At 38.4% G+C, this 13,531-nt stretch overlaps 1 long non-coding RNA gene across 26 annotated transcripts in view; it reads right to left on the bottom strand.

Annotated features, from left to right (window-relative positions):
* LOC140500898 (uncharacterized) overlaps positions 1-13,531 on the bottom strand; it is a 520,520-nt gene that overhangs the window by 305,357 nt on the left and 201,632 nt on the right. Inside the window, exon 5 of one of the 26 annotated variants that reach the window (XR_011965946.1) lies at positions 12,331-12,541. The exons of the other annotated variants lie outside the window; for them this stretch is intronic. This is a non-coding gene — a long non-coding RNA (uncharacterized lncRNA). The remainder of the gene's footprint in view (positions 1-12,330; positions 12,542-13,531) is intronic. 26 annotated transcript variants of the gene reach the window in all.

The following is a 13,531-nucleotide window of genomic DNA, read 5'->3' as shown; positions in this document are numbered from 1 at the left end:
AAATACTCTGAGGACAAGGTTTTACTTTGGGGCTTAATTTTGATAAGAAGATTTGAGTGCCAGATGAGGACTCTGGGAAGCAGCTAACACACCTCCTCCCTCCTCTGTGAGAACTCAGATGTTGTGCTTCCCTCTCTGGTAACTGGTCAGACTGCTCTACCTGTCTGTTGAATTATGGTCATGTCTGTTGATTACTTTGGGGTTCAGGGTGTTGACTGAACTAGGTGAATGATATATGTGTTTGACTAAAGGATGGATATATATGCTTGATTAAAGTGATTGTTAGCCCCTCAAAAGTTGCTTTTCCTTTTATGAATGCAGATCTAAGAATCTGTGATAGCAGGCCCCCCTGTGTATGTTGGGGTGCTTACTATTACTAATGTGTAAAGATAAAAACATAACAATCCTTTCCTACAAGAATATAATATATGCACAAATAAATATAATACTTTCTGCTTCTATAGCCTGAGATCACCAAAATTTTGACATCTAGATACTTTACCTTGCTATGTTGACAAAAATGGTGGGGAAAAATCAATGGGAAAAACTATATTTAAGAGCTAAAAAATTTTTAGAATCACTTTTTAAAAAATTTTAGAATGGAAATCTCATATATTAAAAATGTCAAAATTTTGGACTAGTAAATGAAACATTTTATTTTTATAAGAAAGGAATAGAAAAATAGTTTCAAGCAAATGTAACAGCCTCATCGAATCTGATATTCAAGAAGACTTCAGGGACTTACACAAATCTAATTTACATAACAAGGTAGCAATGAATTTGCATATTCTGTTTCAATGTTGAAATCTTTCTCAAAACAAAATACTTTGGATTGACAAAAGCTTTATATTCACTCCAAAACAGATTATAAAAACGTAAGTGTGGTAGAGGGAAAGAGATTTGAATTTGGAATTAGAAGGGCTGGATTCAAGTCCCAGTTTCCACATCTACTTAAATGGATGGAGGTACACCCAAGGACCTCTGATCTCTCTTCCAGTTTAAAATCTATGAGTCTATGAATAGTGATATACACATACAATTATTTTAATTTATATGAGATGACTTTGAAAACATATCTCATTATCTACACAACAACCTGTCTTCATTTTGCAGAAAAAGTAAACTGATACCAAAAAAGGATGAAGAGTTGAATCCAGGAAGAACTCTTTTAATCTATGACTCTTTATTTCAATCATTCTAAAAGTCAAAAATAAAGTCTTTTCTATTTATCCCTTGACATCCAAATATCAGAATTTCTCATGTTAGAAGAGAATGTTTTCTCTCCTAAAAACATATCTAGTGTTACAAGTAGGTAGGCAGTTAGGTGGTTCCGTGGATAGAGCACTAGGTCTGGAGTCAGGAAGACCTGAGTTCAAATTCAGCCTTAGTTGCTTACTAGCTGTGTGACCTTGGGCAAGTCACTTAACCTCTGTTTGACTTAATCCACTGAAGAAGGAAATGGCAAGTCATTCTAATATCTTTGCAAGAAAACCCCATGGACAACACTGGCATGCCATTATGGTCCATGGGGTCACAAAGAGTCACACATGACTGAACAACAACACAAACTTAACTTCTGGATTTTCAAACCAAAGTTTTAAGTGGACCATTATGTTTTATCAACTGAAAACAAAATAAAATAAGCCAATACTCAAGTAGTGGAGCCTCCTTATTTCCAGGAACAGCATTTATACCTGAGAAGATTACAGATCAAACACAAAATTAAGTCGATAGATAAGAAATAGAATTCTTTGTTGGATAAATAAATGCCAAGATTCAAACAAGATATTTATTCTAACAAGAACTTATGATTAGTCACAGCATTCTCTCTCTTTTTCTCTCTCTCTCCATATATATATATATATATATGTATGTATATATACACACATTTTATATATACATACATACACACACACACACACACACACACACATATATGAAAAGGCCCTTAATCTACATTGCTTTAGAGGCCCTGATGCTGTGTGACCCTGAGTCAGCCAATACCCTCTCTGGGCCTCAGCTGCCTCCTCTGTACAATGAGAAGGGGCTCCTGATGGCATCCACAGCCCCTTCCCAGCCTGCCTCAGTGACCCCCCAATGGAAGAAGCCAGGCCCAGGGCGGGTCTGGAGCTGGAGCTGCAGCTGGTGCAGGGTCAGCATCTCCAGAGGGACCTTCCTCCATCTGGGGGACAAGGTGTGACTGGTCGGGATTCCAACCTCACCCCAGCAATGACAGCAGAGGGACAGGAAAGCAAGAGCAGCGGCAGCTATACCCTGGGCCCTCCCCACCAATCTTTCTGCTGAACAGTGGAGATCAAAGACAGAAGCAAGGCTTCATATATGCAAAAAGCATTAATAATGGCACTTTTAGTGATAGCAAAGAACTGGAAACAAAGCTGATACTGGCTGAACAAACCAGTTTATTAACCTAATGGAATGTTACTTGCAATGAGAAATGACAAACATATTTGAGAATCACAGAAATTATCTATATGAACTACTGCAGAAAGAAAAGTACCAAGAGAACAACATACAGACTGATCACAACAGTAATACACGAGAACAGGTTGAACCCAACAATGTTAGCAGAGACTAAAAGACAGCTGAATTCAAAGCAGTTGTATAAAGAAATCTTGGCCTTAGAAAAGATAAGGAAGCGTCAGAGAGGGAGCTGACCATGGACTTAGAGGTTTGCAGACACTGCGAGACACTATGTGTTGTCCTATGTTTCTTAACTTCCTATATTTGTTTCAAGAAGAAGGTTTAATTCTCAGGTTGAAGGAAGCAGAGCAGAGGAATATCTAGAAATGACTTATATAAAAACAAAAAGGATAAACAAAACTTGTTTTTAAAAAAAATTTTAGTCTACTTTTACCTGTATATATGCCATATTTTCCCCAATTTATTTTTTATTTCTATTTCCTTTTCTTTGCTGTGTAGAGGTTTTTCATTTTTAAGCAAATTAGTGTATCAACCTATAATTACTTCTATTTGTTTATTAACTAAATGTGTATCTCCTCTGTACATTTTAAAGAAATTTATTATTCTGTCATTCTCTATGTATTATTATAATTTTTTCTGTCTATATTTCATCCTGAATTTAATATGGTATATATTGTGAGGTTTAGATCTAAATTTTAAATAAAAAGTACTTTATCCCTTTAAAAAAATTTTTAAGTCATTAGAATATGATCTCTTTGTGTGAGCAAAGCTAAATTCATATTCTCTCGAGATAAGGGATTTCAAAGTTTACATGGATATAGTCCATCAACTCCCTCATAATAGAGCTACCAACTTCAAAACCTTTTCTGCAGGGAGGCAGTCTGGTTGCTTTGCCCCTTGGTTAACAGAAGACAATGCCTTTTTATCTCTAAGGGCCTCAGCTTCCCTAACATTAAGAGAAGGTCATCAACCATAGTCTATCTCAGAGTGAAGAAATTGAAACCCAAAGAAATTAAAAGATTTGCCCAAGGTAACATGGGTAGAAAGTAGCCCTTTGGGATCTGAACCTAAATCTTCTGAAAAAAGATCTAGTGTTATGTTTGCAAAAAGCAGCAAGTTCCTCTTAGAACAGTGGACAGGTTCAAATGACCTCCCTAGGTACCTGGACATTTGCCCAGGGTGTTAATATTAGCTTTTAGAGGATGAAAAGGGGTCAAAAATAATCTGTCATTCATAAAAACCATGTAACAACCTGATATTCTAGGGACTATTGTCGTTATTAAGTTGTTTTCGTCATGTGTGAGTCTTCATGATTCCATCTGGGGTTTTCTTGGCAAAGATACTGGAGAGGTTTGTTATTTCCTTCTCCAGTTCATTTTACAGATGAGGAGACTGAGGCAAACAGGGTTAAGTAACTTGCCCAGGGTCACACCGTTAGTAAATATCTGAGAGCCAGTTTTAACTCAGACCTTCCTGATTGCAGGCCCAGCACTCTATCCATTGGATACCTCACATTTATATGGTACTTTTACATGGCCAAAATATTTTGTTTCACACAATCCCTCTTAAGGAAATGAAGACTCAGGTGTTCTGACCCTGAGTTTTCTACTGTATTAAGCTACTGACTTTTACCCAGGACACTTTGAAGAGGCCAGTCCTGAATAATAGGTAAGCTGGAAATGAAGATCATGTGACTACTCACCTCTCCATGGTTGTATGCAGATATTTTAATTCCAGTTACACAGTGAGAATTCATCACATTTTTCTTGGCATTTTTAATCAAAGTCAAAAAAATCTACTTCTTGAACTCACTTTATTACACATTCCTGAAGTCAATTCAAGTCTTAAAAGATTCCAAGCTTTTCTGCCATTTTCCATAGCCTAGGTTTCTTCCTTTGAAGCTTGGAAATGAGGGGAGATAGAGCAATAGAAAGAAAGAATGTATGCTTCTAACTGGTTTCAGCTTCTGTCCCAATCAAGCACCTAGATCTGATGCTTTAACAAGAAAGGAGTGGGCAGAGGAGAGATGACAGGATATTGCCAGGGCAACAGCCCTCCCTCTAACTCACCACAGGAAAAGAGAGATATGTCCACAATCCCAGGAAGAACCTAGGCCTTTGGCAGGAAAGAGAAAAAGCTTACCATCAACAGAATCAAATTTTAAGGTGAGAAGGTGTAATCAGATCCGGCAGCTGATGCCAGCAGCTCTCCTCTGACTCCCGTATAGATCTCAACTTGGAACCTACTTACCTTTCTGCATGATGCTTAGACCTCTGGCACAGAGGGGAGGCCGAGTACTAGATCCAAGACATAGTATGAGGCCAAGGCAATGGGTGGGCCTGAGGCCACACATAATGTTGGGCTGGAAGCCAGAGCCTGAGCCTGAGTTTCAAGAGCACTTGAAACCAAAATCGACACATTGATACTTCATTGCTACAGGCAATGAAGCCTTGACCTCAAAGACTACGCCAAAGATACTGGTGGCAGCCAGAGGATAGTTTTATTAATTTTCTATCCTTTTCAAATGCCAAAAAGGAACAGAGTGATCTATTAAATTACTCGTTCCATCCTGGTATCTAAATTGGTGGACACAGAAGACTCAGATTCTATCCCATGTATATCTAATGATGAATTTGTCCTATTCTACTGAGTTAGAAAAATCATCCAAAGAACCTGCAGCAGTCTCTGCACTATAGCATGGCAAGTCCTGACAAAAACAGTTGGTGGCTCTTATTTTTCTTACCCTCTGCATTGTCCTCACTCTGTCTCTCCATACTTCTTCCTCCTAATAATATACTGTACATTCATATATTACATTTGACAAAGAACCTTCACATACTTTATATCATTTGATCCTCACTATAACTCCTTGATATGAAAAGTTCCTAATTTTCCAGATAAGAAAACTGAGACTCAGCAGTGTTAAGTGACAAGCCCAAATTTACATGGCTGGGACCAGTCACCTGGGACTAAAATTAAAGTCTCCTCACCCATAGCCTTCTTACCAGAATCACAGAATCTCAGTTAGAAAGGACTTCATAGACAATCTGGTCCAAGTTAAAATTGAACAAGAATTCCTACTGCAACGTACCCAGCCAAGGTTCATCCCCACTCTTCTTGATGACCTTACAGTCTTTCCATTGTGCACAACTTTGGGCAGACTCACAACAGAGTACTATGTACCACTGCAGGTACCACAGTTCAAGGAAGGAACATGCACAGGCATGAAAACAATGCAGAATGACAGAATACAATGAAGGACTGGGACTGGATTATAAAATGTGGAAATATGAAAAGTATTTGGATTTCTCTTCAATCTTATGAACAGTCGTTATGGTCACCAACTGCTCACAGTCTTTGCCTTGGGTAGAATAACATGATAGATTTAAGTGGAAGCATGAGAGTTGGAGGCTAGCTATAAGACAGCATTGAATGACAGGACTTATAAACACTAGAGTAGATTAATAAGGAAAAGTTGGGAGATACTTTAAATAGGCTAGATTGTCATATCCATCGAATGACTCCTATTTCTGTCACTAACTAGGTATGTGATCTAGGCAAATCCTTTAACTTCTCTGGATCTACTTCCTCATCTGTAAAACAGAGTAGTTGAAAAAAAGATTTCTAAGGTCTCTTGTCGTTTTGAGATTTTATGATTTTCTGATACTACTCAAAAGCCATGGTAAAAACTGGATGAACTCTCAAGATCCCTTGCAGTGCTGAGACACTATAAATGGTTACACTAGACCGGTCAAATCAAGTCATCAATCAACATGCATTTCTTGTCTACTCTGTAATCTTTGAGCATACCAAGGCAAAAATGAAATAACCCTTGCCTTCAAGAAGGGGTTAAGCATTTATTAAGTGCCTACTATGTGCCAGGCACATGTGAATAGGGGAGACAACATATATAAGGTTATCAAGAGTGATGGGTACTAGATCCATTGGAACCCTCAGATGAGGAAATGTCCTTTACCAATGCACGTCTGCCACTGCATTCTTACAGAATTACCTAGAGCACCGAGAGGTAAAATAGCTCATCCAGAGTCACATAGCCAATATAAGTTGGAGGTGGGACATGAGTACAGGTTTTCCTGACTTCTAGGCCAATACTATCCATTATGCCACCCTGGGATATTTGTGTGTATACACATGTCTTCTATGTACATATATACATGTATGTATATGTGTGTATATAAGATGTACACAATATAACATACATGCACGTGCACTTACACATATGCTGCCATATGCATTTATAATATTTGCTATACGCAAAATAAATAGAAAGCAGTTTAGGGGTGGAAAGTGTTCGTATGTATGGAGATTAGGAAGGATTCATGCAGAAAGTGCTTGAGCTATCTGGGAGGAAACTGTCAATTCTGAGGGGCAAATGCAGAAAAAATGCATTACAGAAATGGTTGATAACCAACAAATAGACCCAGAAGAGGAGCTGGAAAACCACATGTGAGGAAGAGCAGGAACACAGCATGTCTGAATCAGAGAGTGGGGGGGAGGGGGGAGAGTGATGTATAGTATTAAAGAAGAAAAAAACTGGAAAGATAGGAAGGGGCTAAGTTATGAAGAGCTTTACATTCCAAACAGAGGAGTTTATATTTGAACCTAGAAGTAAAAGTGAGTAACTAGTGTTTTTGAAGCAATAAAAGTCAGTGATAAAGTCAGACTTAGGATTTTTTTTAATCACTTTGCTACCTGTGTAAAGGATGGACTGGAGTGAAGAAAGTCACTACGTCTCTAAATATGTGCTCCTATGGTTAGCACATTGAAGATTTAGAAAAAGACAAATCCTAAGAGTTCATTTTGTCCCACCTGCTTATTTTACAAATGAGGAAACTGAGGCCCCAAAAAGTTAAGTCACTTGTTCAGGGTCACAGAAGCAGTAAGGGACACACAGGATTAAAACTCAGGTCCTCCAAATTGAGGTTTCTTTCCATTATACCATACTGTCTGGATGGAAGGTAGAACACAGAAGAAAATATAAGAAACCATTCTATAAACCATAAATATCAATAAAATTGTTTTCATTAAAGAATGTCTGAAAATAGACCATATCATGTCTATACACAAATACTAAACAGATCACATACCAATCTTATTTAAAGTCAGTGTTCTCTTCTATCAGATACCTCAAGAAAACGCTAAAGGAGCATACTATTCAAGAGATTAAGGGAGGGACCAATTTCTTCTGGTTTTTTGGTCTCATATGCTCCAAGAGATCTACAGACTCATCAATGTAGCTGCTCCCCATTCATAGCTTCTCATCCTGTACAATTCTGGTCCACCAGAGACTCCCATAAAGCCCAACATGCTGGAGGCCCACACTTTCTTTTAACATTCATAGGTATGAGTGCAATCTCTTACTACATCCCACCCCACCAGTCTCTCTGTCTCTCTATCTCTCTCTGTCTCTCTCTCTGGGTCTGTCTGTCTCTCTCTGTGTGTAGCTCTGTCTCTGGTTTCTGTCTCTCCTTCATTGCTCTTGTAAGAATTAACACAATAAATAATTAGAGAAGGCAGATTGACTTGGTGGCTAGAGAGCTACCCTAATAGTCAGGAAAAGCAAGAATCAAGTCCTACCTAGGACCCATTCTGGCTGATTGAACCTGGTCAAGTCACTTTACATCTCAATAACTAGTATCTTTGGACTAAGTTTCAGAATTGGCATCAATATGCATTGGTACAAGGAATTTCCTTACTAAAATGTCCTGCTAAGGAAATCTCAGATCTGTTTTTTTTAATGAGTAAGCCTTAAGTTAGGGGGATGAAGGAGAATGGTCTCTCAAGGCTCTAAATTCACTCTAACACTTTTGTTACGGAACAAGAGAATATCCCCAGAGTATTTCTATTTTCTTTTTCTCTTTTTCAGGTTAATTGTAAGAGGAGAAGTAGTAGCTTAAGGGGATTAGAAAAAGAGAGAGGGTCTAACGTGGGGTAAGAATGAATAAAAAGAAACTAACTAGTTACCACTTTTTCCCACCTATGGAAATGGAATTCCATGAAATTTCTTCAAATTCCATGCAAAGTAATCTAACACAGAAACAGGACACACAAGGTCTAGATAGCCTGAGCTCCTAAGATATCACAGGATCAAGACAGATTGGCAATATGGCACCACTTAGGAATCATGAGATTTTTTTTCTAGAACTGAAAAGGACCTTACAGGAAGGACCATTAGTCCAGTCCCCTCAACATAGAGATAAAGGAGCAGAGGGAGAAAGAAATGATTTACTCAAGGTGACACAGCTACTAATGGGAAAAAAAAAAACCATTCACCATGGAGTATTCTGACTCACAAACCAGAGTACTTTCGAATATATTATAGAATTTTTGATGCTCTACTGAATGAACTCAACTTCTGTGATGAATGAAATCAGGGAAATACCTGCTTTTGCTGCCTCCCCATTCTCTCATCTTTAGTGAACATAAGATTATGGTATCGCACATAGACTCCAGACATAGAAAAGACCTCATAAGTCATAATGATCAACCTTCTATTTTATTTTTTTAACCAATAATGAAACTAAAGCTCAGAGATAGATAACATGCCCAAAGTCACATAAGTAGTAAGTAGCAGAATGAGCATTTGAATCCAGAACCCTCAGACTCCAAACCCACCACCCTTTCCACTAAAATTCAGTAAAGAGAAAAAAAAACCTATGGTAGCCATGCTGGAGAGGAAAAAGAGGTAGTTTGCCCTCATCCAGATCTCATCTCATCCAGATCTCATCACCACTAGCCAGCAGATTTAAATCAAAATATCTACTTTGCTTCTAGGAAAGCAAACACAGAATAATGTTTGTAAAGTAAGGGTCTTCATGGCTGAAGGGCTGTAGGACTTGTACACAAATAGAATTCAGCCACCTCTGAGTTATGTCAGCTCAAGAAGAGTCTGGGCTCCTTGGTCCCTGAACAGCTGTCAGAAAGTGCTTGTTTATTGATGGGGGAGTGGACGAGGAAGGGGGGGGGCAGGGCTGAGAATACAGCTACAAGAATATCACTGCTTTTGCACACTTTCAAACAGGCATCTGTTTGTGTGGGAGCTGTGATTCGGTTTTTTTCCCTCCCCACCATCCTCTGTTATTGTTTTAAAATGACAGAAAAAACAATAGCTCCACAGAAGTTATTTTTTCACAAGCCAAATGTCAAGTGAGAGCTGGCAAGGCTGTAGCAAAATTAAAAGGGTGGGGTTAGGGAGGAGAGGGAGAATTTGTACCACAGATTTGCTCCAATAACTGTATTTGCACAAACCAATGATGGTATGTCCCTTGGGTGGATGAAAGGACTTCATTAGTGTCTGTGATGGGGCCATAAACCACATGACTGGAGGCATTTCCACTCCTGGCTCTTTTATGATATGTTTCAAAACATCCAGGAGAGAGTCTCAGAAGTTATTATTTTTAAATACAGCCATGTAGGCAATCCTCATTTTCCAAGCAACAGGCCAAGGATAACGGACATTCCTGGAGATTCTCTCTGTGCATGCTGGGTGGCAGTTAAGGTGTTCCTTCATTCTCCTAGCAATGAACAGCTCCTACTTCTAGTGTCCCCATTATTAAAGGCTGATGGGCTGTGATTCCCACCCCCATCCATCCAGTTTAAGCAGCTCATATGAAGGCAGAGCTACAAGCTCCAGTCATTAGGGAAAAGCACTCCATCGTTAACCTTTTCCCCTTTGATATTATTATCACATCTCTGGAATATTACAATTCAAGAGCTCTTCATTTTATGTAGATTTTACTTTATTTCACAAAGCAAACACTCTCCTTTGAAGCATCTCATGAGGGCAAAAATGATCATCTCTGTAAACTTTTTACCATCACCTCCTCTACTACCCCTGCCCTACCACCAACATAGATAAAAGTGTACCCAGAAGCTGAAAGTGGGTGGATCATTATGGTCTCAGGTGATGCACAACACCCAGGTTTCTCCCTTTTCCACAGAGGCCGCTGAAAACACTCATGATGATGAATTCTGATGAATGCCTGACCCTCATCAGAGTTACTCTGGGCTACTCATCCTTTTAAAAGTATATGTTTCACATACTTTTTTTTTCAAAAAATCATCACACAAAAAATATGCAAAGAATATCCTCATTTAAGGATAGTATGGAAATTGTCCACCAGTAGGACTCATTAGCCTTGGTATTTCTACGTTAGTGACATGTAGAATTTTGTATTCCAACTGACTCAGCATCCTGTGGATACAGGATGTTATTTCCCTTCTAACTCATACACCTATTTCATGCAAGGACACTGAAGACAAATGGATCATACTACATAAGCATGTTTATTTTTCTTAAATTCTCTTTGAAGTAAACTTAATGGACATGACCTGTCTTAGGAGGCAGCTAGTTGGTTCAGTGGTTACACCACTAGATCTGGAATCAGGAAGACCTGAGTTCAAATGTGGCCTCAGACTTACTAGTTGTGTGACCCTGGGCAAGTCACTTAACCTTGTTTGCCTCAGTTTCCTCATCTGTAAAATGAACTGGAGAAGGAAATGGGGAACCTCTCTAGTATCTTTGCCAAGAAAAACCGCAAGAGGGGTCACAAAGAGTCAGACACAAATGACACAACTGAACAACAATGACTTGTCCTCAAATTAGAAATGTGTTAAACATGCAATCTTTCCCAGAATTCACTACTTTACACACTAATTCCCACCACTTGAAATAAGGAAGATCCCAGTCTTATTTCTAATATAACTACTTCATGAACAAAATGGCCTATATGACAACTGAAAAAGAGAAAAGCCAAGGGGTTGTACCACAAGGGAGAATGAGTAGGGAACTCTTTACTAGATGTAATTTAAGAAATATCATGAATTCATAATCGGCCCTTGATACCTCTCTCACAGACCAGTAATTATCCATGAAATTTTGATTACAATCACGTTTTGTTTCATTTTGGGGGGTTAAGGAATGGTTTCCACAAGGCCTCTGCCAAAATGTACATACGTTACTCAGGGTGATACATTAAACTCAGTACTCAAATCCACCAACAATTCTGTGATTTATCAATGTCTACCACTACAATGCTTAAATGCCTCACTAGAAAGCCTCATGAATTGCTGTGACCCATAACTTTCATCACCAGGTAGCCAACCTACTAGTGATGAATCTCTCTGAAGCTACATGGTTTTGAGACAATAGAGACACATCCCATCAATCAGCCTGTACTTGAACTCTTGGTGAGATCAGCCAGATCATGTCCTCTGCTGGAAGAGCCTTTGAGAATTCATGGGCATCTCTGGGCTGTGACAAAGCACTAGAATAAGATATGGGTTCATGAATACATTGACATCAGCAATTATTATATGCTAGTATGATCATCAGTATAGCTAGCTGCTACTCAGCAGTAAAGAGGAATAAGTAAAGGGGGTACACAGAACAAGTCAGTTTTGATGGGGGTGCCATTTGGACACATAAAGGAACAAAGATCAGAAATAATACATAAGCAGGTGAACAGTGCCACTGACAGGGTGCAGCATGAGGGCACTTTGCAACCAAAAATAGGAAACCTTTCCAAAGGGAACAGATCTAAATACCTCCTTCACAAATTTTCCTAGGGGGTTAGTGCTAGGTCCAAGAAAAAGTCTAATTTTTTAATATCATGAAATGAAAGGTACTGAGAGATATTAAGTGATGTTCAACTCCAAGCTCAAAAGGATTAATATAATGTTATTTTGATGAATAATGGCTGGTAATAGCTAGCATTTATGCAATACTTTGAGGTTTGCAAAGCACTTCACATATGTTAACTCATTTTATCCTCACAACAACCCGGGGAGGTTGGTGCTGTTATTATCCCCACTTTATATATGGGGAAATTGAGATAAGTGATTTGCCCAGAGTCACACAAATATTACCTGGGGCAGGATTCAAACTTGGGTCTTCCTGACTCCAAGTCCTGTGCTCTATCCACTGTGCCACTAGTTGCGAGTTGCCAGGTCATACAGTGACCTTCAGAAGGATGGAGCCAATGTAGGGTAAGCACAAAAGGGAAAACAGAAAACAACTCTTGGGCTTCCTTTCAACCTCTTTTTCTTCTTTCAAACTGCTTCTTTTAGGTGACGATATCTAAGAAAAAATAATTTTGATTTAAAGAAATGTTCCTTTTTTTGAGAAGGAAGAAACAGGAATTATTACCTTTAGACTCTAACAACCACTGATCTTTTAATACTGTTAGATAATAACTCATTGTATGATTTAGATCAAGTCAGTTAATGCTTGGTCATCATCTGTAAGACAAAGGCAATGAACTTGATATGATATCAATAAGAGCCCTTTCAGACCTATCTAATATCCTAAGATTTTATGAAGAATATTAAAGTGACACTAACCATCTCTATATAAAGGAGCTAGACCACCTTCATCTCCATAGTGATAAAGGAAAACCACACTCATTTGGACTAACCAGGACTGTAGACCAGTCTGCATTAGTGAAAAGTCTTAATTATAATGTTCTAATAAGAAAAGCACTTTCATTGCTTTCAACATATGATAACTTCTAGCTCAGCTAATAAATTATTGCCTAGTAGGAGTCCTTGGGGAACATGCTTTAATGAATAGATGAGAATGACTTATAATTAGCTATCAATTGTTGATATGTAAATTGGGACTTCTTAAATACTCAGAAACAGTTTATTCTCAAGTATTTTAAATATTGGCCCTGTAATCTTTTTTAACCTATTATTTTTAGTGCTTATCAGTAAAATCTAACTCTCACACCTCATCATGACCTGGGCTCCCAAAATCGATGCTACTGAATTATATCCAGAAGTAGACTGTGTCTCTGATATCCAAGGACAAGCTTAGCTTGCTGCAAAAAGCTTCGTCACCAGAAGGCTAGGTAAAGAATTATTTTGGCCATCCAAATACATCAGTACCTTCTATGAAACCAAAACTCCTTGGCTGCAATCTGTGTTACCAACACTGATAAAAAAGCTCTTGCTCTTTTCTTAGCTACTTGACCAAGTCTCAGAAGAAAATAGAACAATGAAAGAAAAAAAGAAGGGTCACATTTTCTATCATTCAATACCAAAGAGGTTATGAAAAGAGCAAAGAAGT

The sequence above is a fragment of the Notamacropus eugenii genome, chromosome 4, assembly GCF_028372415.1.
Source record: "Notamacropus eugenii isolate mMacEug1 chromosome 4, mMacEug1.pri_v2, whole genome shotgun sequence".
Taxonomy (NCBI): Eukaryota; Metazoa; Chordata; class Mammalia; order Diprotodontia; family Macropodidae; genus Notamacropus; species Notamacropus eugenii.
This window is presented reverse-complemented; position numbering and strand designations above follow the sequence as displayed.